The sequence below is a fragment of the Lepidochelys kempii genome, chromosome 1, assembly GCF_965140285.1.
Source record: "Lepidochelys kempii isolate rLepKem1 chromosome 1, rLepKem1.hap1, whole genome shotgun sequence".
NCBI classification, from domain to species: Eukaryota; Metazoa; Chordata; order Testudines; family Cheloniidae; genus Lepidochelys; species Lepidochelys kempii.
In genome coordinates this window covers 251,818,600-251,841,755 of record NC_136380.1, presented here as the reverse complement: position 1 = coordinate 251,841,755, position 23,156 = coordinate 251,818,600, and the positions used below count along the sequence as shown (strand labels likewise).

Genomic DNA, 23,156 nt, shown 5'->3' with positions numbered 1-23,156 from the left:
TTTATGCAATTGGCCAAAACCTTTGCACATGGTCCTCTGCATTTGTCCTGATATTATTAATGGCTTTGCAATATTTGATCACAGCTGCTACAGTCACAAAGACAAATCATACAATTTTGACCAAGCCCACACAGTCTCTTAATTCAAACCTTTTGCATTAAATGCTTGAGCGTCTGAGGCAATCCATATTGTAAGTGTTTCAGGACAGGGAATTCATACGGCAGCCTCTCTAGTGACTCAATTCAGCAGTCTATGTCTATTCAGCAAAGTATGTGCTTAAGTCCCACTGATTTCAATGGAATGTAAGTGTGTGCTTAGATGTAAGCATGGGCTTGAGTGCTTGGTAGAATAAGGATGGATTTGAGCATACGTTCTAATGCTTTGCAAAACGTCTGGGATAAGTTTCTTATTTAACCAAACCTAATATCAACATTCATACTTAAAATGAGCCCATTTGTTCAAAACTATGACTACAAATGAAAGTAATTATGCGCAGCTAAGTTATATTTCAATGTAACTAATAAAAAACAAATTAAAAAGTGATATCAAATTCTTTCATGCTACTCCTACCAAAGATATTGGGCCAAATTAATGCCTGGAGTAACTCTAGGGCCCCTTATGTCAAATGGGAAAAATATCAGAAATTCATAACTATTTTACAATTTGGTTTAGTGCAAATATGACAGTCACCATCTAAACTGCTGCATCAGAGATTAAAGAGCTAAAAACCAGAGCTCAAAACATATCTCCACAGTTCTGAGCCAGGGACCCAGGTTCTCAAAGGGAGAGCATGAACAGATCCATATCTTCTGTGCATCAGGCACAGAAGGGAACATGTAACATACACTGATGAGTGGGCTGCACACAACAATCTAGAGTTTAACAGTGTCATTATAAGCACAAGTTTAGACAAGTGAATCTAGTTAAAATGTCTCTCACTGCCTTCCTGATCCAAAATAGCTCATCATAGTCACTTGTTAACCAATAGTTCTCAGCATAGGGTGACAAATTGCTTTACTTCTATCAAGGGGAGTAAAATTAAATGATATCCCTTCCCAAAACTTCACCGCTGATTTGAAGCCATTCTAGAGATGGGTTTATTTTGTCAGTGTTATGGCAGCAATCTAAGTTAAAATTCTGGTTTTTAAATCTCTATCATGTAAACCCTTTTTTATGAAAAGTGAAGAATGGAAGTGACTCATTCCAATCACCCTGGCCAAGTAGTTTTATTACTGAAGATAAATAAAGGGTGAACACCTGTTGACCAGTTCTACCTCCAAATGAGGTAAGCAACAAAATAGCATGACCAGAAATATTGCAAACTAACCAAAATGATAAACACTATAGCAAATTATTTAAGCTTAAACAATTCTCTCCAACAGTCATCCAACACTAGTTACTGAATCATGAGATAAAAATCTAAACCCTACACACTTGCCATCTCTTTCAATGCAACACCAATTCTACATTCCAAACAACTGACAAACATCCAACTGACAAACGACTCTACATGGTCAGATTTAAATGCTGTGTGTTTTATGTGGTTGTGGAGGGAGAAAGTGTATATGTTGTGGATGAGAATGTGTGGAGAAGGTGAAATGATGGTTGCAGGTTGAAAAAGATGAGGAAATCCTGATTTGGAATTCCCTTGTGCTTTTGATGGATGTGTTGGTGTTGTATACACTTCAGCAACCTTGACTGGTTTATAAAGGAGTTTTTGTTTGGGATGCATATACACACACAATATACTAATGTTTTCTATTATGTCAGTCAACTCTGTCAATTAACAGACAAGTGCTTGTACTATTACTAAGAGCTTTTTTAAAACATCTTTTTGTAACTTTTCATCAGCCACAATAGCTTTTTGGGAGTTAATTTGGACATCTATTTTAGTTTAATATGCATGTTCACATTCAGGAATACTTCAAAACTCCTGTAGATTAGAAGGTTGTAATGTCGCGCCTCTGCATCCCCTAAATTCCTGAATTACTAGCCAATAGGTCATCCAAGAAGCTTAAATTTTCCTACGTATTTTAAGTTTTATGTTTCTTTCCATTAAAGTTTCCAGCCTTTCAGAGACATATTTAGTTTGGCAGAGTGACTCTGGTGACTCATGGAATGAAGAGATTTTAGAGCAAGCTACTGAAAATGTATCCAATTTCTCCTTGTGTAATTTGGGAGCAAGCTACTAATAATACATGTAATTTTTCTTGGTTTAAACAGATGTATTATTGCCAAATATTTATCCTGTATAGAAGTCTTGTTATTCCTGAAATATATAACAAAGATCAAATGCAAATATACCTGTGCATTGCTTTATAAGATATTCCTGGCTCCTTTTCTAATTGTTTTTGGCACTGTCCCCTAAATCAATGGGCACTGAACAAAAACACGGATCCTAGTGAAACCTTTTCCAGTTTGATCCTAACTATACTTTGGAATTCAGCAAACAAACTTTCCTTATTAGAGTAATTATTTTCTTTCTACCAGGTTCTGATCAATTACATTGATGTTACTTTCCCATCATTTTTGCATGAAGAGGTGTGTTGTTAGAATAATTCCGCCTTCCATGCTATATTGAATATTCCATTGATTCTTTTGTCAAATTAAGATAAGATGTTTTTCTCTTCACTAAGTCCTTTCTCAGACTGATGATCAGTGACAAGCTTGTGTCATTTTTCATTTATATGAGTACATGCACCTGAAAGATATAAGGCTAGAAATATTGCATAATGTAATAATGCTAGCGGTTCCTCTCTGTAGTTTCCTTTTATGACAGTTTACTTCTAATTTTACAAACCTCATTAAGGCCTGGATCCTCCTATCTGATCCAAACAAGCGGTCTCCTGTGCCTTTCAGACCCGCACTTGACTCCGGTAGACTCCACCGTGGGCATAGCTCACACAGATCACTACAAAAGGTTCTCCCTCTCCCCCCGCTCTCCTGCTGGTAATAGCTCACCTTCAGTGATCACTCTCTGGTTACAGTGTGTATGGTAACACCCATTGTTTCATGTTCTCTATGTATATAAATCTTCCCACTGTATTTTCCACAGTATGCATCCGATGAAGTGAGCTGTAGCTCACGAAAGCTTATGCTCAAATAAATTGGTTAGTCTCTAAAGTGCCACAAGTACTCCTTTTCTTTTTGAGAATACAGACTAACACGGCTGCTACTCTGAAACAGATCAGATTGCAGACCTACATTTGGAAACTCGAGCTTGTGTTAGTTGGGTCTGACGTCAGTGGATCTCTGCATGGACACAGGGATCTGCTCACGTGGATCATGGTAGCTGAGCCTCCTCCTGCTCTTTTACTCAAGCAGAACATCTGATGACTTCAGTGGGAGTTTCGTAAGAGTGCGAACTCAACACTGGTACAGCAAAAGTGGAAAGAGAAGGCAATCACTGTATATACAGATTAGACCAGGTACAAAGGAAAATGAACAGCTTCTTAAAATACAATACATGGTGTGTATTGCTGGGTATCATGAGAAGTCAGTTGTTGTATTTGACTGCCAGTGAAAATGAGGTAGGCTCAGAAGAGGCTAAAATAGGGAAAGAACCAGTTAAAAATTACTCAGACAAGTTAGATGCCTTCAAGGCACCAGGGCCTGATGAAATGCATCCTGGAATACTCCAGGAGCTGACTAAGGAGATATCTGAGCCATTAACAATTATCTTTGAAAAGTCATGTAAGATGGGAGAGATTCCAGAAGACTGGAAAAAGGCAATTATAGTGCCAATCTATAAAAAGGGAAATAAGGACAACCCAGGGAATTACAGAGCGGTCAACTTAACTTCTGTACCTGGAAAGATACTGGAGCAAATAATTAAGCAATCAATTTGGAAACATCTAGAAGATAATAAAGGTGATAAGTAACAGTCCGCATGGATTTGTCAAGAACAAATCATGTCAAATCAACCTGATAGCTTTATTTGACAGGGTAACAAATCTTGTGGATGGGGGAAGTAATAGATGTGGTTATTTCATTACTTTAGTAAAGCTTTTGATATTGTCTCGCATGACCTTCTCATAAACAAACTAGGGAAATGCAACCTAGATGGAGCTACTATAAGGTGGGTACAAAACTAGTTGGAAAACTGTTCCCAGAAAGTAGTTATTAGTGGTTCACAGTCATGCTGGAAAGGCATAACAAGTGGGGTCCCGCAGGGATTAGTTCTGAGTCTGGTTCTGTTCAATATCTTCATCAATGATTTTGGTAATGGCTTAGAGAGTACACTTATAAAATTTGTGGAGGATACCAAGCTGGGGCGGGGGGGTTGCAAGTGCTTTGGAGGATAGGATTAAACTTCAAACTTATGTGGACAAACTGGAGAAATGGTCTGAAGTAAATAGGATGAAATTCAATAAGGACAAATGCAAAATACTCCATTTAAGAAGGAACAATCAGTTGCAAACATACAAAATGGGAAATGACTGCCTAGGAAGGAGTACTGCAGAAAGGGATCTGGGGGTCATAGTGGACCACAAGCTAAATATGAGTCAACAATGTAACACTGTTGCAAAAAAAGCGAACATCATTCTGGAATGTATTAGCAGGAGGGTTGTAAGCAAGACACAAGAAGTAATTCTTCTGCTCTACTCTGCACTGATTAGGGCTCAACTGGAGTATTGTGTCCAGTTCTGGGCACCACATTTCAGGAAGGATGTGGACAAATTGGAGAGAGTCCAGAGAAGAGCAACAAAAATGATTAAAGGTCTAGAAAACAGAACCTCTAAGGGAAGATTGAAAAAATTGGGTTTGTTTAGTCTGGAAAAGAGAACACTGAGAGGGGACATGATAACAGTTTTCAAGTATGTAAAAGGTCGTTACAAGGAGGAGTGAGAAAAATTGTTTTTCTTAACCTCTGAGGATAGGACAAGATGCAATGGGCTTAAATTGCAGAAAGGGAGGTTTAGGTTGGACATTAGGAAAAACTGCCTGTCAGGGTGGTTAAGCACTGGAATAAACTGCCTAGGGAGGTTGTGGAATCTCCATCATTGGAGATTTTTAAGAGCAGGTTAGACAAACAGCTGTCAGGAATCGTCTAGATAATACTTAGTCCTGCCATGAGTGCAGGGGACTAGACTAGATGACCTCTCGAGGTCCCTTCCAGTTCTATGATTCACCCATGTGCAAATACAGGGACAGGTTTGATACCTTTTCTCATATTTAGTGTCTTGCTCCATGAGTATACATAGAAGAAATTGACTCAATGCAATTTTCTTAGAGACGGAGGAGACAATTTTACCAGAAGCCAAGATTGAGCTCTGAATCTGGAAAGCATTTTTGTTGTTTTTATAAAAGGATTATCTCTGAACCCATTGGACAGTTCAATTTGACAATGAAAGAAACAGCATCTGTACTATAATGCTGTGCCCCAAAGTACATGGGGAAAGGGACCATATTTCAAAAAGCAAGTGGACACTGAATGACACTAAGCTGAACTGTTTGGAGGACCCATAGGTTCTATATGCATTTGGGGGGATTCAATAAAGTAACAGATAGTGTAGCTCTACTTAGCTCAGCAGTGGATATATATGTGGTAGAACAATTGATTGAAGAAAACAAGACAAAACTCTGCTTGAGGACATTACCAATTCATGCGCTGACTCAACAATGCAAAATCCCTTTAACTCCATCCCTTCAGTTTTTCTTTTTCTCCAAGGTAATATAACTGCTCCAAAGATAACCCCATTGCCTGACCTTCTGTGAACTGGAAATTGGAAATGCTAATTGCTGTGGTTGCAATTTCCAAACCAACTGCTGGGGCCAGGACTGTACTTCAGTTATTTGGATCTTGCCAATTTTTTTCAATAGTTACGTTCTTCAAGGAGAGCCAGAGAATAGCACTAAAAAAAACAAAGAGGATGATTTATATTTGCTATGAATAGATAAATGTGTAGTTTACTTGAATCGTGTTGTTTTCTTTGTCATTCTCAACCCTATCTTAATATTTTGGCTTGTACCAATTTGACTTGGTTTGGAAAAAAAATTAGTCTGTCTCATAGTGTGAGCGGAAAATTAGGTTTGAGAAGCTGTAATAATGTGTTGGGGTCAGCAATTTAAAAACTGAAGGGCGTGCTCTAGAAATACATGCTCACAACATTGACTTCTAACTTCTTTAGAAACACTGCTAAATAGCCCCTCTGGTCAAGTAATAGATGTATTAAATACAATGTTAGCTTCACAAGCTGTGGTCAAAATAATTTAGTCTCCTCAAAAGAAATAATAGCACGTTATCAGATTATGTGACTGCACGTAACTCTTAATCACTGCACTAGGTCAATTCCTTTAATTTGATATTTATTGTCCACACCACGGAATGTTTTTTAGGTATTTTTAAGAAAATATTTTGTGGATCATGAATTACTCTTTCAGGAACTACAAAATGCAACATTTACTGAGACAACAGAATTTGACCCTTAGCCTTTTCGTTTTTCCAAACACTGTAGTTTACCTCTGTTATCGTAGCTCTGTTTTAAGTTGAGCATATCTGTTGCAAAAGCATCTTATATTATTTTTCAAAACCCACAGGGGTTGATGTTGTAACCCTAATTGTCATCACAAAGAGTAAGACTCATAAAGAGAAGACAATCGATGGTGGTGGTGGTATCCTATTTTTCTATGACTCTTTTCAAATGTGAGTTCTAGACTGGATCACCTGATTTCAAACAGATCAACCTGAACTGAGTGGAAATAGATTGAAACTTTTTTAATAAATCAGATTTGATACCACCAAAAAGAATCAACTAATAGATAACAGATTCTGAATTTAAAGTGATTATTTTTGAATTATTAAACAAGTAGGACTCCACCCAGCTTTAATAAATACTTAGCACCCTAACGGGAAAAAATATGCACAGAGCAGAAGTGAGGCAGAAATTACAAAGCTAAGACTAGTGCAGACTATCCTAAAGGAGGGAGAACCAGATTGGATAACATAAGAACCTACTCAGTCCTTTGTCCAAAATTCTAATTGTGCCAAATCTCAGCCATATTTAGGTTCAGAAAAATTTGATCTAAACAAACAAAAACAAACTTAAAGAACCAATCAGCTGAATTCTTACAGGTAATGAATAGTCTCAACAACCCAGACCACCATGCCCCATCAGATCAGGCCTGATCACAAGTCCATAGAAGTCAATGAAAAGACTCCCGTTCATCTCTGTGGCTGGTTTCTTTGGGCCTTTTGACTGCAGGTGCCATGAGCTTCAGATAGATTGTTTCTCTTGGTTGGGTTCAGTCTGGTTTCTGAGTACCTCACCCACCTTTTCTCTCTGTATGTCCACTGTCATTTGGGTTCCCTAAGAACCACCGCCTGCACGACTGATACTTGTGCATCCTGGTTGTTTAAAAGCAGGGTGGCTGTGGGACTATTGACAGATACTATCAACACTTGGCTTGGATAGGGCAAATGAGCTTCAGACAAACACTCATTTGGGGGGCTTATATAAGCAACCTGTGTACTGCTTGAGGTTCACCAATCACTTGCGCATAGAGAGTGAATTTTCCAAATCCCCTAGAGTGACTTAGAAGCCTCAGTCATATTGGCCAAAGTTATTTAGGCCATGTCTACATTAGCACTTCTGCAAGCAAATCTTTTGTCGCTCAGCAGTGTGAAAAAATACACAGCCCAAGCAACATGAGTTTTGCCGGGATAAGCACTTGGCATGCACAGCACTACGTCATTGGGAGAAGCTTTCCTGCTAACACAGTTTCCACCACTCATTGAGCTGGTTTTAATATTTCAACAGGAGAACTCTCTCCCATCAGCATAACAGGGCTACATGAGCGCTTTTACAGTGGCACGGTTGTATCAGTTAAGCTGCGCCGCTGTAAGCTTGTAATGTAGACATGGTCTACGATTAGGAGCTTAAGGCTATGTCTACATAGCCCTGCAGTCCTGAACTGTAACAGGCATTAGTGTGCTGTGCTGTAAATCCCCTGTGTGGAAGCTGCAGGTATGAACTAAAAGGTATCTTGACTGCATTAAGGTAATCCTTGTTCAAAAGGACTACGTTAACACAAACTGGGTACCTTTCAGTTTGAGCCCGCAGTGCCCACACAGGGGAGTTTCAGTGCAAAATACTAGGGCATGTGCAATTCACATCAGGGACGGCTCTACCAATGTTGCCGCCCCAAGCAGTCGCCGCCGAAATACCGCCAGCGCAATAGCGGCGGAGCTGCCGCCGCATTGCCACCGTGCCTGGAAGATCGGCGGAGCTGCCGCCAAATTGCCACCGTGGGACATGAACGGCCGCCTCATTCTGAATGCCGTCCCAAGCACCTGCTTGCAAAGCTGGTGCCTGGAGCCAGCCCTGATTCACACACACACATACCCCCGTGGTCCAAATTACAAGGCTGTGTAGACAAGCCCTAAGTCTTATTGAAAACCAGTGGAACGTAGGAGCTCCTAAGTGCCTAACTTCTCTTGAAATCAGTGGGAGTTAGGTGCTCATGCACTTTTGAAAATCCCACTAGGTACTTATCTGCATCTTTGGGAGCATAAGCATCTTTAAAAGTCTGGCCCTAAGTCAATTTTGAAAATAGAAGATAGACTGCTAAGTCACTTGGGCATTTTTGAAAGTTTTACTCACAGACTTTAATGAATGGTTGTGTGGCCATGCTCTCCCACATGCCCCTGTACTGCATGGTGCAGTATGGCCATGGCTCTGCCTCGGTCTCCCTCCTGGTCTTCCACTGATCCGTCCAGCCTCCAACACCTTCTGGGCTGAGGTGAATTAGCCTTCTGGCTAGGTCACATAGAAGTTTCACCCCATCCAGGATGCCCAAAGTCCAAAATAAACAAAGAAATACAAACTCCTCCACTCCTCCTGGGCTCAGCAGCATACCAAGAAACAAACACTTCTGCCCAGCATGGGCTTGTGCAAGTCTAAGTTGGTCACTGACAACCAAACAAAGCAAACAGGCCAGGCCAAGTCTATGTTCCCTCAGGGAGGTCCTCAGTTCCTCACCCCAGGCAGCCTTCACTCCCACAGTGAAAGCTGAAGGCCTGCTCTTCATCCCAGTCAGTCACCAACTGAGCTGAGCTCTCCCTTTTTACCTTCTTCCTCAAAGCCTACCTGCTTCAGATATTATGGGTGAGTGTAGCTGATTGGACCCCCAGCAGCTGTTTAACCCTTTGCAGACTTGTGTAGTGTTTGTAAACGCTGTCACCGCTTGTGAAAAAACATGATCATTTTTAAAAAGAGAGAGACATAAAAAACTCTCAAATAAAAATTGGCATAGTGATTCCTCTCGGATGTGAAACATTCTAATATGCTTAATATAAAATCTTCTAACATAAGTATGTAAAACATGAAATGAAAGATGGTAATTTCTAGAGCGAGCTAAAAATAATGAAAGCTGAATATGAACAAATATTCTATATCAGGAAGTAGTCTGAAACAGATGGTGGTCAATCAAGACTGCAAAACCTCAAGTTTGTAAGTTATTGCTTGCAAGACCCTACAACATGCCAAAACCCAAATGTGGGACAAAAACAATAGAGGATAAAAATTCAGTATGAGAAAAACAGTAATTGATGCAGGAAGCATAAGACAATGCATGTTTTCTAATGTCTTCAATGTCTCATATGTAGAACAGTATAAATAAAAATACCTCATAACCTCTTAAGGAGTTTTGCCCATATTATTAAAGGATTTTATTTCTGTGGGTTCTGAATAATCTGACCATAGTTTTGGTCTCCATAACAATGAGGTGCAACTAACTGTATTTAAATAATTTTAAATTCCTTGCAATTTGAAGAATATAAGGAATTGTTGGTGATCTGCAAAAGTCTCTGTTGCTATAAGATACCAGTATTGCTCCTTTATCTTCTCTAAGTACTCACTAAGAATGCAGGAATGTATGGGTATGTCTACAGACCACAGAAAAATGGGGGAGGAGGCTGGCCCATGCCAGCTGACTCACGCTCTCAGGGCTCCGCCTGTGGAGTTGTTTCATTACTATGTAGACTTCTGGGCTTGGGACAGAGCCTGGTCTCTAGGACCCTGTGAAGAGGGAGGGTCCCGGAGCTTGAGCTGCAGCCGGAGCCCAAAAGTTTATACAGCAACTGAACAGCCTCACAGCCCCAGCCCGAGTCTGCTGGCATGGGCCAGCCAAAGGTTGTTCTTTGCTGTGTGGACATACAGACAAGGTGTGATATCACCCCCATCTTTGGCCAGTGTCTCAATATGTAAACAGGCACAAAGGCTTGGTTATTTTGGGAAGGGTATGTGGGAAGCCCATAGTAATGTAAATCAGAAATACTTTATTTGATGTCTGATATACCAATTCATCTTACAATCCTTCAACAGAAGACACTTCACACACACACACAATTGTATTACATATAAAAAATATGTTAAAAGTATGGTCTCAAAGTTATGTGACTAAGTAGTCAAAAGCTAGGAAGTATCAGCATTAAGACTGATTTTTAAGACTGTAGAAGCAATTTGTCTGTCTTATCAGATGGAAGGTTAGAACTACCACTGGGTGGAAAATGATTTTCCCATCCCATGAAAACTTTTGAGATTTCTAAAAAAAATTCCTGTCCAAATCTGCATAAAAAGTCGAAATTGTGAAAAATTTCATGAATTGATCATCTGAAAAAAAATCAGATTGGGTAAATTGAACATTTCATTTCAATTATTCAAACTGTTTCATACTGATTTCCACCTTTTAACATTTTTAACCTTTTTTTTAGTATAAATCCACTAACATATAAAACCAAAAAGTTATTTTGAAGCAAAAACAAAACTTTTCATTTTGAATACAGTATGTTAGAACATTTTGAAAGTTTCAAAACCTTTTTTTCCCAACCTTTTTTAAACCAGGAGATTTGTCAAAACCAATCCCTTGCAGCGTTCAATTTCAGTTTTGATGAATCAACATTTTCAGACCAAAAAAAAAACAGTTTAGTCTGAAAATTCCCAACCAGGTCTAGTTAGGAGATGACTAGATCATGGTCTATAAATACCTACGTGGGGAGAAAATTTCTAATAGTAGAGGGCTTTTTAATCAAACAGACAAAAGCATAACAAGAGCCAATGACTGGAATCGAATCAAATGTAGGCTTCAAATATGGGGCAAACTTAACAGTGAGAGTAATTGTCCATTGTAATAATTTATTTAGGAATGTGATGGATTCTCCATCACTTGAAATCTTTAAATCAAAGGCTGGCTGTCTTTTTAAAAAACTATTTTATCGCTCATACAGAAGTTATGGGCTAAATGAAGGAACTTCTGGGAGGGTTCTATGGGCTATGCTATGCAGAAAGTCAGACCAGATTATCATAATGTTCCCTTCTGGGCTGGAAATCTATTAACCTTAAATGTGCTCCTTTGTTCAGCTTTGGGCAAATCAGATTCTATATTATGATAGTCTTTAATTACACAATGACACCTATTTTTACAGGACCTAAGTGCCTAACTTCTCTTGAAATCAGTGGGAGTTAGGTGCTCATGCACTTTTGAAAATCCCACTAGGTACTTATCTGCATCTTTGGGAGCATAAGCATCTTTAAAAGTCTGGCCCTAAGTCAATTTTGAAAATAGAAGATAGACTGCTAAGTCACTTGGGCATTTTTGAAAGTTTTACTCACAGACTTTAATGAATGGTTGTGTGGCCATGCTCTCCCACATGCCCCTGTACTGCATGGTGCAGTATGGCCATGGCTTTGCCTCGGTCTCCCTCCTGGTCTTCCACTGATCCGTCCAGCCTCCAACACCTTCTGGGCTGAGGTGATGCATTCGATGAAGTGAGCTGTAGCTCACGAAAGCTTATGCTCTAATAAATTTGTTAGTCTCTAAGGTGCCACACGTCCTCCTTTTCTGAGATACTACAGTGATTCTGATTAACAATAATGCCTTAACCCTCTTTCAGCTTGAGGGGAGGGTGGCTTCAGTGTATGTGTGTAGTCACTAAAAATGTTCTCTCATGTTTCCTCCTCTCCTTTTGATTTTTCCTTCCTAGCTCCTTAAAAGTTGTATCCAGCAATTAACTATATTCACTGATTTCCTCTAAAGATGGTTTGTATTTTGCCGACCTCAGCACTATGTTTAGAACAATTTCTAGGTTTGTTTCTAAGAAGAAATTGATATTGTTTTCAGTTCATTGTTCACTGCATTCAACATCTTTTTCAAGCCACCAAAGAAACAAAACCTTTGCTTGTTCCCTAACTTTTATATTCTATAGAAAACTCAGTGTATCTTTCAATACAATGTACAATATTCCAATTTTACTTACAGAAAACCCTGTAATAGCAAACCCTCTTAAGAGAATATCAATAACTTCTTAAACTCCCCACACCTCAACATCTCTTCTCTATATATTTCTCTGAGCACAGTTTAGATCAGTAAAGCCTCCAGCATAAAAGTTGTCAGTGAACCTCAAAAGGTTCAGAAATTCGTTTAGCTTTCTTATCCAATGTAAACCAATTTGGTCTGGAAATCTCATGAAATCTGACTCTTTCCTATGATTTCCTCTATTTCCTGGTTTTAGCTAGCTGAAAGAAAAGAAAAGAAAAGAAAAGAAAAGAAAAGAAAAGAAAAGAAAAGAAAAGAAAAGAAAAGAAAAGAAAAGAACTATGACAACCTTCTTTTCTCTGTCTTTTTTTTAAAAGTTAATGTAGGAGCTAGTGAAAGATAACATTGAGAAACATTGAGACAGAAACTCTTTATTAGTCCACAAGTGCAGAACTTGCAGCAGTTGTGTAAGCATCCCTCACAGTAAGGTGTAATGTGTTTCAGCCCTGAGCTGGATTGACTATCTCCAGGCTACTAGGGGTGAAAGTATAATTCAGGCTTTCTGCTCACTCGGCCATTGCCAGTCTACTGAAACTACTAACAAGAGTGCCAGCTAGTGCCAATGGTTTTGTGATGTGAATTATTGCCCCTTAGGAACTATAACAGAGACGACTAACTCTTTTCCCAACCATTTACAGATTGTAACGCATTTCACTTATTGAGTCTGGTTGGAATTGAACTGATGAACCACAAAAACCCCACTAATACCTTGAACCATCCCAGTCCTCTCTATGTGTCAAAGTGCCATTATACATTGCTTTCTCCCTTTGTGGCTTTTCTTCTCTCACCATTGTGTGCAACTCTCAAAAACTGATGTCTACTTTGAACAATTTGAACTGACAAATCAGGCTTTTCCCAATGAGTCCATCTTAACTGGCTTTGACCTGAATTTTTCAGAAGAACAGAGAAACTGATAGCTGTTTGTTTCTATGTTTTCAAAGCAAGAGGAGTATACATTGAGTAAAGATTTCATTTTGCTAGTTGCTTTTAAACGCAATATATGGCGAGCTATCCAGGCAAAGCAGGGGCATGTGCAGGAATAAAAATGTGGCCACTTTTGGAGGGGCACTTCCTGTGCCTCCCGCAGCTGGAGAAGCTCGCTCTCCCTTCCCCCCCACAAGGCCAGAAGAGCTGGATCTCCCCACCGCAGCCCTGGGGCCAGTAGAGCTGACTCTACACCACTCCCCCCATGGCCCATGGAGCTCGCTATCCACTGGCAGCCAGAGGAGCTGGATCTCCCCCCACGGCCCCAGGACCAGAGGAGCTGTAATCTCCTGCCCTGGCCCGGGATGGAGGAGCTCGCCCTCCCCACCCCGGCCCCAGAGGAGTTTGATTGCACACATCCCTGAGGCAAACTCAGATCTATTTGTATACCAGTGGAAGACTATTTCCTTACTGAAAGGCCTACAATCACAAAGAAACTAGAATAAATAGACTGTGCCTGAAGCTGACAAAAGTTAGGAATTTTGAAGTCGAGCATCACAATCTCACAGCAGCATGACCCCAGGGCAGAGTAACAAACTACACTTTGAATCACCTACCTTTTCTTCAGTCTCTGACTCCTCCTTCATTCTATTTTAAAAGTACAGCCGTAATACTATTTTAAAGCACTGCTTTGTGGTCCATTTTAGATGCATTTAAAATTACAGTAAGTGCACTGACGACTGCTCAGTCTCAGTGCAGCCAGTAAGAAAGCAATCCAATGACCCCAAGTTCACTGAGATTTGTGGAGAACAATAACACATGCCGCAATACATAAAGAAATATACTGAATACTTTCAATACAAAATTCTTAGAACTGTTGGACAGGCTTCAGTATGTGAACTCGCTCGTCCAAATGGTATTGCTAAATAGCATGATTCCAGTCAGAAGACTGACACTGTGTCGTTGCGTAACTCATAACCATAGCAATGTGACTTCTGTAAATGCACTATGCATTCATTCAGCAACTTAAAATCTCAACAGTCACATATGGTGAATAAAAGCATCTTTCAAGATATTTTTTTGAAATATGAGAGCTCTTTGGTGTTTTTTAAGTAAGAAAAAGAGAATGTAGAGGTTGTGAAGCCAGAACGCTAGCAGTAGAAATTGGAATCCTTTATTTATTCACAGAATTGAGGTAGCAGGGGCAGGTTTCACCACCAATAAAATACAAGCATCATGACCATTGTTCTGGCAGCATGCCTGAACACTGACTTAGAGTGACCATCTCTAGGAATGAGAGAAGTAGTTCATCATTTTCGGTGCATAATTAAGCCATCACTTGGGCTGCCCAAAGTGACTAACTATGATAACAGATTTTGTAATGGGGATGTATAGCAACTAAGAACTAGACTGAAATGCCAGTTTTGTTTCACATAGGTCAGTAAGCGGCCAATAGATGGTAATGACTTTACCAAACTGGCATGGTCTCAAAGTGGTGACCAAGAGATTAAATATTCCTTTTTGAAATTTTTTATTAGCAGCTTCAATAGCAGTTAGCTATTGAAATGGTCAAGTTCAGTAAGACACCATTAAGGCTAACTTGGCCCCTATCCATACAGTCCATGAATCCACAAGTGGGAGCTGCAAATTGGGAAGGAGGAACCTAGTTAACCTATTCAGTGTTTTTGAGATCCACTGATTAAAAGAACAATATAAATATTATTCATATTAGAGTGTAATGAAACTGTTTTACTAGACACAATAAGGTTCAATTGTTCTTTTTCTACCTTGTCTTTTTTGTATGTTTTCAAGAATGTTTTCCACCTTTTATAAATTCTTTTTTTTTCTTTTGCTTTAGAAATTCATTGATCTATAATTGCATTGTTGGAATAAAACTAATCCAAATTTTAAGCAAAATGCAATACGAACATGCCAGGAAATTATAGGTTATAATCAGCTACCAGAATAAGCCCAAGCAAATGCAATAAACACATTCCAATTGATAAATAAATAAAAATTAGCTACAGCTTTCAAAAAAAACTGTTACTGTATATCACGTGATTGCACAGAATTCTTCAAAGCTTTTAGTAAATCTCTGTACCATTATACAAAATTTCATGGAAATTAAACGTAGAGCACACTAGCAAGAACATTGCCAATATAAAGAGCATGGGATTGGGTCCATGATTTGTATTAAGATTTGTTCTCCAAACAAAAGGACTTATTTTAACATTGGTTTAAAAGCAGAATATGAGCCCAATTCCATCCCCATTGAAATCAACAAAACTCCCATGTGTTCAAACATCTCACCTTTGGCTTCAGCAGAATTAGATTTCAGCCTTCCCACATGCTTGGATGAAAAATGTGTTGATAATTTAATGATCCATTTCATAGATAGCTAAAACATAAGTTTACTTTTTGAGTTTGCTACAGTTAACTCTTCCTTTGCCACCTTGGAATTACCTCCATAATATTGCTGTCTACACAGGGCTATATCTGAAGATCACTGGGAAATGTCAGCTAGTGCTGAATCCAGTGGCTCATTTGTTTATAAATGTCTTATAGGGCAGCTTGCTAAATATGCTCTACAACCTGCTCTGCTTCCAATTTGTTTTCAGGTTAGTTTTGACCTATAAAGCCCAGCTATCTAAGAAGCCACCTTTCTCCTTTCATGGTACCTCAACAGTTGTGATCAGTGGAGATGTCAGAGCGAACAAGCCCTTAGTTTAAACAGGAGGAGACTAGTGCCAGGACTATACTGGTCTTCTATAAGCTGGCACAGCTTGCTCCACCATGCTACTCAGCTTGCCATTTACCTGTCGATGACAACAGGAGGCTATTGTCAGGACTACACTGGCCTTGTATGAATTGGTGTAGCTCTGTGCACCAGGCTGCTCAGCTTGCCACATAAAAAGAGAGGACAAGGGAGGTAGAGTACTATATTATTTGCATCTGACATAAAATGCAAGAAAACCCCTTCTGGAAACAGACTCTTTCAAATGTGCTCACCATGTGAGTCAATCCCAGATCAAATCCAATATGGGAACTCTAATGGAGTGCAAATCAGCCCACAAGTACTAAAGAATTCATGGAAATGACTTCCAAACCTACTCATAATGCCCAACAAGGACTGAACTGGATTTTTGTCCTAAAGGGAGAGATCAGGGGTGTTGTAATAGTGCCTATAATCTGATCTGACCACCACTGCATCCAAGCAAAGCTAAGGAGGACTTCTCTCCTTATCCTGTAAGGGGAGGAAGAGGAGCAACCATAAGGAGGCTGAAACTCCTGCCGCTGGTGCACCATGCCTTCAATACGTGACAGGCTAAAGAGCAAAAAAAAATAAAAAAATAAAAAAATCAGTGCTCTGCACTTTACAAAGGCTCCCATCTAATTTTGGCATGAGTTCAAGGTGTTGATCCTGAATATCAAAAGCCCTCAGTGGGATAGGCCCGTGTTATCTCAGAGCCCACTTCTCTCTTCATGCTTCATGTATCAGCTATGGTCAAACACAATACTGCAATTAGCAATCCCTAGAATGAAACTCTCAAGGGCAAGGTATTCTAGATGCAAGGCCTTAGGCTGTGAAGCTCTCTAACACCAGAGGACTAGCATGAGCCTAAGTCTTGGTATAGAGCATGATCTGCTTGAGCAGGCTTTCCCACAATAATAATGATCTCCTGCAATGGTCTCATGAAAAACAGCCATAATTAGATAAAATAAAGGTGAGAAAGAATGTTTTAGATCTATTTTGGACAGAACAATAGTTAGGTACCTTATTTATGTAAAAGGCACCTCGACATTATTGTGCTGGATACATTCGAAATGTTAAGGGAAGGATAAAAACTGTTTTTCCAATTCTGATACCGGGCTCTGAGACTCTTGGAGGATATTAATAAATAATAAATACAACTAATAATATTGTGGGTCACCATCTATAGCATTAATCTTCAACCATAATTCATATCTTTCTACACAGTGGTTTGTTTCTCTTACCACATAAGCTTTTAGATTGCTGTGCTGAGCAAACTGGTGCAGTTAGGTTTTAAGTACCAAGTTCCAGTCTTCAGTTTACTTTTAGGTATGTTCTGACTCCTCATCCTTTAACTTTCTCTGAGCCTCCAGCTCATGTTTTCCCCCTTTCTCCCTAGGTGTGTCATAGCAACTACTGCTGCTTCGCTCCACTTCAGTGGTGCAGCCTGGCAAGCAGCTTCTCTTCATTCTCCAGAGTACTCAGCCAATGCCACATCAGGGATGAGCCAAAAGGCTCCTAGTGACAGGGCAGCATCGCCACTCCTTTCCCTATAAATGTTTCTGTAAATCAATCCCGAAAGAGTAACAGACTCAATTGAGAGATTTCCCTGGAGCTTCAGTTGCCACTCAGCATGTTTCACACTTACATTCATGCGTATCTGAAGTGGGTTCAGGACCAGGCTGAAAGCAGCGTTTGTAAGGATTTCTGAGCAACTGCGGGAAACCAGTTGAGGTTTCAAAAGTCTCAATCTAGTTATTCCTGCTCCATTTTAGCTGCTGCATTTCCTAAGGCCAAAAAAACCCCTCTATTGTGAACTTTTAGGATGTTCCTTCTTAATTAAAGAAGCTAATTTTCTATCCTATTTTCAAAAAGATAGTAATTGTGAATTAGCATTGGACTGGAAAGAAAGGCGGGAGTGCTAGTGGGAAGTGAAGAGGATAGTCAGGGATGATTGAAGAATTTGTTTGGTCTGGAAGGCAGCAAGGATGAGACTTGGGAGGGTGCCAGAGAGGAGAGAGTTGCCTTCAAAGGGTTTGGCTACGTATCTATTTAGGGGATGGAACTTATCTTACCTGAATTGAAATTCTGAATCTTTTGAGACTGAACTGCTTTTTAACATGGTTTTCAAAGACAGCTCCATTGTCTCTGCAGACTCTTGCTCTCTTAGTCCAATAGGTTCATTCATTCAGATTTTTGTGCCAGTCATAGCTTAGGCACAGATTGGGCCTTTGTGACCCTTTCAGTGCCACTGCACTCTACAAGTGATATTACATAGAAACAAAACAAACGTCTATGTGGTCAAGGTTGAAAATTCACGCACTCAGGAGTTAGGAAATGCCTAATGTTGCCTGTACAACAGGTGCCCTTGTGCATATGCATCCTTCTGTTCCTGTCCCTTCCCCCCTCCCTAGCCCCCCCCTCCCCCCCCCGGCTCCTGCTGCCATTGCTCTCCCGTTGCTCCTTCCCCTCTGACCGTCCGTCACTCTCTGGGGACAGCGCATGCACAGTCTGGACAGCATGTAGGAGATATGTTGGGCCTGAACCAAAGCTCAATACAGATGGAGTTTTCAGAGATTATAGCTGCCAAACTGTAACAACTCTCTATTCAGCATGTGCAAACTGAGATATTTCAGAGGCTTATAACTTGGCCAAATGTGGGAAAATTTTCACACACATGGCAAATTGCACATTCCTGACACCCAGGCAACCCTACTTGCCAAATTTCAAGTCTCTGCTCTGCAGCATGAAAGTGGTACAGCTTCTCAACAAAACAGTTGAACAATTTTTTTTTAATATGGGCAAAACAATGTATTTGGCCCTAATCGCATTCTTAGAAATGGCAGAACTGTTTTAGCTGAAACGTCCCCAAAAAATTAAGCCTGGGACAGCCATCTTGCATAAAAATTTCAACCCAAAAGGTTTTAGTTTTCTAGGCTATAAGTAACCGAAAACAGGGTCTCATAATGGAAATTGTCATGCAACCTTAATTATAGTTTACTCGGTTGGTAATAGTCTATGGCAGAAATCTCAATTTATATTTCATGATTATTATAACCTCAGTTCTTCCACTAGATTGATGATCATTGTACAAAGATTTTTTGTTCATTTTAGCAGAGATATTTTGCTATCAAATTATTACATGTACCATTTGCACAATAAGAGTGTATAACTTGTTCCTGGTGCCCAGTGGTCCCCACCGTGAGCTGTGCCAGTGCCACAGGGCCAGTCCTGAGCACCTAACCCTTTTAACTTTCTTCTTCCATATCTAATAGAAGAGGCTTTAGGTGTCTGTGCAACAGGACAGAGGTAGTAATTAATGCATGGCCTATGGCAAACATGGAGAGGCGTTAGCAATTTCTGAAGGAAATTAGTCAAAATGAATCTCAAGAAGATATGGAAGATGGCACAAGTATGTGTGTATGAAAAAGCAGGTGCCCTATCACTGACACGACATCTTCAGCCAGTGCAGTGTCTGACATGAAAGTTTGCAATGTGAAATCATACATTAGAAACTTCAGCTCTATTAGAGCAGTGGTTTTCAACCTGTGATCTGCAGACTATGTCTAAGATTTCCAAGAGGTCCACCTCCATGTGAAATTTTTCAGGGGTCCACAAATGAAAAAAGGTTGAAAACCACTGTCTTAGAGAACAAATATACTCAATAATTATTGCCAGCTTCACCACTAAAATGTTAACAATATGTTTGAACTCCTAAATATTGAATTTACTTAGCCATTTTTCAGCATATCAGTTTGGAAGATATTCTAGATACTTGCCAGATGTGGTTGAGGAACACTACAACACAAAGTTTATTTATCTTTAGATCACCCCATTCTCTCTCTCTCTCTCTCTCTTCCCCCGTCCCCCCAAACTGGAGATAAATGATTACAGAATTTTCTAATGATCTTGCAAGATAAATATTAAGAGTTAGCAGAGCTAAAATTATTCTATTGAAATGAGTATTATATTTTTAAATGCTAGTGCTAAGAACATAAACCTTTTCTAAGTCCTGCTTCTCAGCACAAGAGATCTAATGCAGTGACGTCACCTTGGAGAGGAAGCAAGGATTATCTCCTCATTGCTGCATTATTGAGGAATGGCTGCATTATTGAGGAATGGTGGTGAAACACACCTACACATATATGTTTAATTAGAACCAACACGGAGTTCTCTGATACAGTCGGAAACAATAGGTCACGGATTTTATAAGCAGCACATCTTGTTTTCAGCAGTTACAGTGTCTTGTCTTTCTACTTTATGGCAATACTTTCCAAGCATATTTTTGACGCTAAACAGGACTGGGCTGTTCATCTCCACACCACCAGCTGTCAGCCCTGTGACATTCCACAGCACAAAGCTGACAAGGAGTGGCATAAAGCTAAAAACTAAGTCTGTAGAGATCAGTAGCAATATAAAAAAAATTATCATCAGGTTTTAGGGACAGATTCTGATATACTTATTTACATGGAATAGTACCTCTACTCCACAAGCAGTCCCTTTGAAATCATTGGGACCCGCTATTTCTGGAGTAAAGCACTACTAAAGTAGAGTATCAGAATCTTGCCCTAAATTTATATCGCCAGATTTTTTACCATAATTTTCCATTTAATCTGGAAAGGAAGGAAGATTAGCTGGATTGACAGTAAAATAATTCTGTATATAGCAGAAAACCACTTAAATCAGTTCTGTTCTTCAGCATCTGTTTTTTATTATAATCATTTAATCCGCTATCAATATATCTGTAACATTTAAACAATTACCTATAGTTACGTGAATACATAGCTGATAGCCATGAAAACAGGAAATTATTCATAATACAAGACTGGATGTTCACAAAGCAAGGGGAAAGTGATCAACAGGAATTTTACCTCCTGAAAATCACATACTTATCACCAATTTTTATTTAGTATTATTGATTCGTCAAATCACTTTCAATTCCAACATAAACAAGACCAGAGGAATTTATCAAAAGGGGGAGCCTTTCTGCTACAGTTAAGACTTATCCTGCCTTTGTAATCTACTGTATCTGTGATGTCTGGGTACACATAAAGCACCTATTACAGTTTGTAGAGCTGGTCTAAGCATTCTGAGGTGAACTAGCACAATAATTTCTCTTCCACCAAAATATAATTAACTCCTTCAGTCCACAAAGTGATCTGGATCCTCCTAACGAGGATCGACAAGTGGTCATGATTTTCAAAAGACCCCAAAGTCCATCCATGGGTGGCTATAAGAAGGACCTTAAATAACCTATGGGGTTTTTTTTAGGAAAAATTTGGAACAAACTCAATCCTACTAACCAATTTACAATGTTTTACCTTTTCAAGGTTATCTTTACCAAGAAAAGAACCTGAAACGTATTTATTCTTAAATCAAAGATAAAATAAGCCCCTGACATTTCTAGGTATCCCAAACTGTGAAGGAGGAGGGGAACCAGTCACAGGCTCCAAAGCTCAGCTCTGACAGTTTGCCACTGAATTTGAGGTCAGCCACACCAGGTTTATGCAGAAGCAACTTTAGGAAATGGAGTCACAGGGTGCTGGCTAAGGCAAGACATCTAAACCGGTACTATTAGGACAGGGAAAATAAATAACCCTTTACCTCTCCCATTTTCTCTTCCTTCTTGTCTCCAGCTCAGCTGCTTACAGCTTACGTAGTGCCATTCCATGACGCTCCCTCAAAATTTTATGTCCTGGCTCCGATGGTATCTCATTTAACCAACCACCTGGAGAAAGGGAAACTCTTTCACAGATGGAATCATGACAGATAAAAGAACCAGATGAGTCATTGAGCTGAATGGGAAGAAATGGGATGGGGAGACCAAATTCTTTCAACACTGAAGCAACTCATCTATATTTCTACAGTTGTTCCTATGGCTGTTGTGTCAAGATGCAAAAATGTGTAAAAAATAAATAGAGAACAAATACTTGAAGATGTAGGATAAAATTTTCAAAAGTGCCCAAGGAAATTAGTCCCATTTTCAAAATTTCCTTAAGTACCTAAAAGCCTCGTCCATAAGTGAAAGGGGTTAAGCTATACCAGTATACCAGTGGTACCTTTATACCAGTATAACTGCACACATACCAGGATCTACACATCTATTGATGTAACTATACACACACACACAAAACTGTAATATGTAATTGTATAATGGATCAAAACATTTGGTTCACACTTTGTTTTGGGATTGTTATATTAATATGGTCCTAATAGCTTCAGTTTTGATAACAAAAATATTACCATAAACCATTCTTATGGTGACTGTTCATTACTCGCAAACAACAAATTATATATATTTTAAAATGTGAATAGCCTCCAGATTACATAACTCTTGTGTTGTATAAATGAGGCTTCATTCAATAGTTTATTTGTCATCATCTTTTAATCTCTAAGAATTTTGAATGATCATGGCTTATTGCAGAACATTTTTATTATAACAAATAGAAGATGAAAAATATAATTGTGAGGCTTTTAAACAGATTGCATTTTATTTTTTAATAACTGCCGTCTAACTGCTAGAGGGATAAAGAAAAAGGCATCTTGAATGCTACTATCCAAGATCTGGGCAATTCATTAGCAGAAAGTTAATGACTAACATCAGAGAAACCAAAGAAGAGCAGCAGCAACGACCAAGAGGCATGAGAGGCTGACATATGAGGAAAGATCAGAAGTAGCAAAGGCAAATTACAAAAGATTTGATTTGAGTAAGCCTCCAAAAGCTCAGTAGTGAAATCCTGGCCCCACTGAAGTCAATGGGAGCTTTGCCATTGATTTCAGCATAGGCAGAATTTCACCCCAGATGCTGACCTGAATCTTTTCTGAGCTCTACAAATTTTGGGGATCTGCAAAATTAAGGTCTGGTCTGCATGGTGCTGAGCAGCCAATATTGAGCGTCCTCTCCTTAATGGGAGTTGAAGGCACAAAACATCTCACATGATGAAGACATTAATTTGGAAATTTTACATGAATTGACTCTCTTATTAGACTTCCAGTACTTCCTTCTTCCAGCCAACCTGAACAACCTCATTGGGTTGTTCTGGGACTTCCCATTGAAATGAAAAAATAACGAGAGGCAAAAAGCTAATCCAACTTTCCCAAATCACAAAAAAGGCTCATTTGGTACAAATTTTGACCAAAGGTGCTGTGAGAGGAGCAGTCGTAT

General features: G+C 39.4%; 1 protein-coding gene and 1 long non-coding RNA gene across 2 annotated transcripts in view; one reads left to right on the top strand and one right to left on the bottom strand.

The window, feature by feature from the left end:
• Positions 1-23,156, top strand: part of IGF1 (insulin like growth factor 1) — a 77,269-nt gene that overhangs the window by 14,722 nt on the left and 39,391 nt on the right. The window lies entirely within an intron of this gene.
• Positions 21,617-23,156, bottom strand: part of LOC140902904 (uncharacterized) — an 86,881-nt gene continuing 85,341 nt past the window's right edge. Inside the window, exon 4 of the long non-coding RNA XR_012156136.1 lies at positions 21,617-21,719. This is a non-coding gene — a long non-coding RNA (uncharacterized LOC140902904). The remainder of the gene's footprint in view (positions 21,720-23,156) is intronic.